Raw genomic sequence first — 6570 nt, 5'->3', positions numbered from 1 at the left:
TTTAAAGAACGGTTAAATTACTGTTTGTCTGCTGGTGTCATTGTATAATATAGCTTTCACTATCTTAAAGTAGATGTTGTCCTTTAATAAGCATAATCACAATAATGAAATGAACGTATGGCATACGAACCAAATTATATTTGCTTTAATTAACTAGAAATCAAAAGAAAGTTACAGCAGAAAATAAATGTATAATTGAGGCATACTGTATAAAGTTCTCTGAATGTTACGACCACAGGAAAATACTTTCCAGTGCTCTTTCTCTCTGCCTTTGCTATGAAAGTTTCCTTAGGTATTTTCACCTTGTAAATTTAATGGATATGAGATTTATGGGACACTAAGAGCCTTCATGCCGTTATATTTACTTTACCATATATCTTGTAGTTCTGTTTATAATACCAGTAAAGTGCCCTTTGTAAGCGCGTGATGAGTGAACGAGCTCCTTGTCACAATTTCCCTGTGATATAAAATCATAGGCAGAATCTCCAATATATAACTGCTAGAGTTGATGCCATAAACACAGTGTTGCGACAGAAAATCTTTTTTAATCTGCTTTCCTAATTGAGGCGATCACCGATAAGATCCGAACATTCTCTTGGAAAACTCGAGATTCCAAAGGGTTCCTACGCCTTCATGGACGAGCTTTTAGTTGATAGCAAAATTTACTGAACAAATGTATCACATGCAGAAGAATTTCAACTCTGCTTCACATAGGAGTAGAGTTATTAGCTTTATCTTAGCATCACGGTCGAGACTGGCCAGGCCTAGCCGGGCAGCTCCTTTTGAAACTTAACTGAGTGTAAACATCGCTCGCCCAGTGCACTGTTTGCTTGTACTTAAAGTTGGGCTACCACACTGGACTACAAGATCTGTATGGCCTCTGTAGCTAATTATCTTTTCGCAGTTACTAACGATCTACACAGAGCACAAAACTGTCTAAAATTACTGTGCCTTGGGTTAGCACGGGACTCTGCTCCGATGTTTGTTTCCTTGTGAAGGCCTACTTACACAATGTGGACTATGTACTGCAGCCTAATGTCAATAACTGTGTTTATTTTCATTCCTTTTATATTCAGTCACTGGATTCTTAAACCTTCCAGAGCCACTCCATTCTTTTTAACCTTATCCAGGTGCAGCTGAGGAGGAAGTATTGGTGACTGAGGTTCTGAATGCGATACTTGGAGCTGCAAAGGAACGGGATTATTGCACTCTCATTATTACGGAGAACTACGCAGTAAGCATTTTCTTATTATGCTGTAGGTGAATTTACTTATGGGCTACTGTATTTCAGTGCTTCAATACGAATTTGCAATCTACAATGATATGAGTTGTAGGATGAGAATTTACTGTGTTCTAATCAGAGTAATTTACAGTTTGGTGGTGTACGAGGGGTGGCAGCACCATGGGGTGTAGGTGTGTTCAAAGTGGTGGTAAATGGTCAGGACGCTAATGTGACGCACGCACATCTCTCCCAGGTGGTTGGCCAGGCTCGCTTTGTAAGTTAACTCTCAAATTTTACTGCTGAGGAGGGTGGATCAAGTTCCGTCATCACTAAGAAAATCAAATCTCGCTAAAAGTTTGGAATCAGATATGAGATTCACAAATGACAGCGATGGATTAAACAAAAAAATAAATCTACACTCTGATACACCACAACTTTCTACTAATATTGCTTTGTCACCTGGGCTCATCTGTGCAAGGCAATGATGACGTCTCTGAGGCGGGAATGCACAATGGTGAGAGGGAGTGGGGGCAAAAGTAACCTAAGAATAAACGGAGGGAACAATGAATAAGCCCACCGGCCATCCTAGAAGGCTCCCTGTTTCTGCTCTTTCAGCAGCTTTTCAGCCAAGACCAGATCACCTTCTGTGTTAACTGCATGGATAAGTTCAGGTGAACTCTCCGAGAATGATCACCACAAAACACCCATCAGAACTTTAACACTTCCTGAAAGACATGTTGAAGGAGATGCTGAACGGAGAGAATGCTTACTTCCTGTTGAGAATCGTTCCAAAAACCCCTCCAGACTCACTGACTACATTGTTATTGATTATAGATAGATAGATAGATAGATTTTAATAGATAATTAATGGAAGAAGGAAAAACAAAGGGAAAAAAAAGTCCATGTGCCTAAAGGCATCCTCCATTCATACAATATTTATAACAACTGGATTGGAATTGAAGTGGATTAAATGTTTGTGGGAAACAACTCCCAGGATGTGAATTCCAGAGAGTAGTAGTTCTGTGGATAAATGAATTTTGATAAGCAGAGGTTCTGCATTGTGGGGGAGAGAGTGTGAATTCATGGGCGCTCCCAGCTGCCCGAGTATTTCGGGAGAAAATGAGAAGAGTTGAAGCCAGTTCGTCTGAACACTAACGGTAAAAATATCTATAAAATAATGCTAAAGAAGCAACATCTCTACGTACTGATAATGGAGGAAGGTCCTGTGTAACGGCAGGATTATTGATTAACCTAATGGTTTTATTTTGAATTTTGTCCAACTGCCTCAATGCAACCGCTCCACATCCATTCCACAGTGGTAAACAGTATTCAATCTGAGAACGCACATGACTATTGTATATTGTGGCCATCTGCTAGTCAGCGAAGAACTCACGAACTCTGTACATAAGTCTCAATTTTTTTAAAGCATTTTTAGCAAGGAATTTAACATAAGCTATCCAGCTTAGGTTAGGGTTTAGAGTAACACCTAGGATATCAATTGTAGTGGATATGGGAATATTGACATCATTTAAAATTATGTGAGAGTCTGAGAGATTCTTTCTGTTGGAGTAATTCATGTATTTAGTTTTCTGAGGATTAAATGAGACCAGATTTGTTTGTCCCCATTGATTAATTTTAGAAAAGTCCTGGTTCAGAGAAATTGCTGCGTTTATTTGGGAATTTATAATATCAAATTGTGTAAAGGAGATACTAAATGTGAAAGAACTATGAAAGGTCGAGTCATCAGCATAATAGTGTATTGGGTTGTGAGTGACAGACAGGAGGTCATTTATATGAATGAGAAAGAGTGTTGGCGCCAAAACTGATCCCTGAGGTACGCCAGCATTTATGGAATGAAACTGAGAATAAATACCATCTACCATGACCCGTATTTTTCTATTGTGAAGGTAAGAAGAAATTAGAGGAACCAGTGATGCAATGCCATAGTGTGACATCTTAGACAATAAGGCCTGGTGCCATACTCTGTCAAATGCTCTTGATATATCTAGTGCTATTGTGTGTGTTTCACCGTGTTGGTCTATTGTTTTGTTAATCTGATGGGTAAGAAGGCAAAGAATGTCTACAGTTGAACGTTCTTATCTAAATCCATATTGCCGATCATTGATTAATTTATTGATTTCTAGATGCTTGATTATGTGTTTGTTAATTAGCGTCTCAAAAACTTTACCGAGAATGGAAGTTATTGCAATTGGTCTATAGTTTGATGGATCAGAAGTTGCCCCCTTTTTAGGAACAGGATGGATATTTGCTTCTTTCCAAGAGGCTGGAAAACTTGAGGTAGGGATGCATAAGCGGGAAAATTTTGCCAAAGCAGGAGCCAACACTGAGGAGCAGTTCTTAAGTACTATTGAAGGAATTTCATCTGGACCAGTAGCTTTGTCTGCTGAGAGATTCTGTATATATATATATATATATATATATATATATATATATATATATATATATATATATATATATATTGTTACGTAGCCTATGATTTCATCATCTTTTGTGTAATTCTAACGTACAGTGTGCTGCCTGTTTGATCACGAGCGTGTTCTACCTCACTCCCCCCTTCTACCGTTATAGTAGAGTAAGTTGTTCTTTCTGTTGTTCAGAGCGGGATTGTCAACTCTTTGTCCCCATGGCTTCATTTGCGCGTCCTTCTTACAAGTTGTATCAAGCTCTGCCGGCCCCTATATAATGAGCTCAGTCTCTACATTATTGCCACTTAGATCTACTCCTCAATTTGTTCACATCTCTGTCCTCCTCTGTACAGTTGTTATTATTGTGAGTGCTCAGGAAGTCTCCAACCATCTAGCAGCTGTGTGTAATTTGAGTATAACTGTTGTTGCATTTTTTCTTGTACTGTGTAGCATAAGGTTAGTTCTTAGGCCTAGTAAGGTTTTTGTAATTTATGTAAGGTTCTTATTGTCAGCCATCATTAATAATAGTTTGTATCTGTAATAATATATCTGGCATTCACTGAGTAGTATCTGGTATCTCATTTTAACAGGGCTGACTTAGATAAATTTACTCATGCTAATTTCGTGTTAATAGAGGCTATTGCAGTTAACCATATATTTAACCTGTTTTTTTGCCATTACATTATCCTTATGAGTCCTGAATGTTTTGTTGTTAGTTTGAGCGTTAAACTTCAACTTGTACTTTTACCTAACTCTTTTGTTTTGAACCTGGAACTTTACGGGACAGTAGTGATTTTTAGTATTCTCACTTAAAGTGTACATTATCTTTCTCTGTTCCGTAACAATATATATATATATATATATATATATATATATATATATATATATATATATATATATATATATATATAAGGCTAAATTATACTGTTAGGCTAAATTATACTGTTGTACCGTTCCTCCAATTAGATCTACTCTGTGCAAGTTTGTGATTAAAATAAAACTACGAGCACGCACATTTTTACAGTTTATCGCAAGCGGCCAGTGGGATTTCCTTAGGCACACAGAAGCCGCCCTTTACATTAATGGCTAGATCATTCCAACTCTGTGTATGTCATCGACCACAGACTATAACTGGCCAAGTTTTAATTCAGTCTTCTGAATTTAGTAGTGTCAAGAAGCTCAGATATAATTATGAGGACCTTAGTTATCATCTGAGGCTTAAAACAGTCCTTAATTGCTTCTATCTCTTCCCCATTCCTGATTCATAGGCAACGACCTCCTTCAAAGAATTTACTGTCCATGGATACTCACACCTGAACATGTGAATGCTAGAGCTGCCCAATCATCCCATCACAGCATGTCAAATTATTTTAATGCAACACCATCACATCATACATTCCAACCGTTCTTGAAGAACTTTCTGTTTTTATAATTATTCTTTTTTGTTATTCTTTACATAACTGTATGAGCTGTATCGTAGTTCGCCAGTGTATCCTGATTATAGATTTCTTACAGTTTTTCCTGCATAACTGAAGTTTGACAACGATATTCTTAGATTAATAGACTCATTCTTGTAACATAATGCTATCTCTCTCTCTCTCTCTCTCTCTCTCTCTCTCTCTCTCTCTCTCTCTCTCTCTCTCTCTCTCTCCGAGTGTGTGTAAATATATGTATCTGTACACACACACTTGCATATGCAATATGTTCTTATGCAGGTAAGGAAAAGCTCAAGATTCGTGACGGTGGTGGTGGTGAGTGACGACCCAGCCTTCCTCGCCGCCTTTGCCGTGTGGTCCCTCAAGGGCCGCCTTCTGGTGTGGTCAGTAAGGCTCCTTGTCCTCACCCACCTCCCTCTCAACCGCCTCCCACACTTGCGCAGCACCCTGGCAAAGACTAACTCCATGCTCATCATCTTAAACCATGTTCCCTCTCCTAAGTAAGTCTTTCGTCATACATAATATTTTGTGTGTAATTCTTATGCATGATTCTCAAAATGTTGATAATTAATTGCAGTAGACTCAGAAATGAATGAATGTTACTGCAGAAAGTAACTTGTTGTTAGGCACTGTTTCATCATCTTGTCACATGCACAGCAATTAAATACAAGTTATGTATTAACTGTCATGTGAAGATGTGTGCTGTAGGTTAGCCAGTAAAGTGCAGGCCAATGATGAGGGTTGAAAAGGTAGATGGAGAGGAGTGGGTGAGATAGCATGGGTGTGGTGGTGGTGGTTGGAGTGGCACGAGTATGCCCTTTAAAGATGACAATGGTATGAAGACATAGACTAATGTTGGGAATGTTTAAGTTTTCTCTTACACCGTCAATGTGAAAAGTGGTGTTAGAGTGGGAAAAACGTGGCATGGGTGGAAAAGATTACGCAGGAAGAGCTGGGGTGACGGTGTGGGTGAAACAGGGCGGAGCACACTTCCAACAAAAAATAAGCACAAGTAGCTTCCATGTACCTCATGTCCTACGACACAGGTGACAAACACTAATAACAGAATGCGCCAAAGATCACAACCTATGTCAAGAAACGAAAAAACTGACTGTAATTAAAAATTGTAATGAACGACATCAAAGATCAAGGGAATTATTTTTTGTTTTTAATAAATTAACTTCACTGTAAACCTATAGGAAATAGCGGCGTTTTACAAGGGCAAAGGCCTAATTTTGTGAGTGTTTGACTATTCTTTCACATAACCGTATAACCACATAAGCTAATCCATCTCTCTGTGGGAAAAGAGTAGGCAAATACATCGGCCAAAGGAAGATCCACCACTTAATTGTATATGATGTTGAATAAACATGATTAATAATTGCAGTGCTTGTGAAACTTGTGGACTATGAAAGTTAACACGAAGGGAGTTAAATAGTTTCAGGTGCTAAGACGATTTGGAAAAGGTACAAGAAGGAGCTTTGAA

This window comes from Coenobita brevimanus, chromosome 25, assembly GCF_032717465.1.
Source record: "Coenobita brevimanus isolate Jiangsu-jjx chromosome 25, ASM3271746v2, whole genome shotgun sequence".
NCBI classification, from domain to species: domain Eukaryota; kingdom Metazoa; phylum Arthropoda; class Malacostraca; order Decapoda; family Coenobitidae; genus Coenobita; species Coenobita brevimanus.
This window is presented reverse-complemented; position numbering follows the sequence as displayed.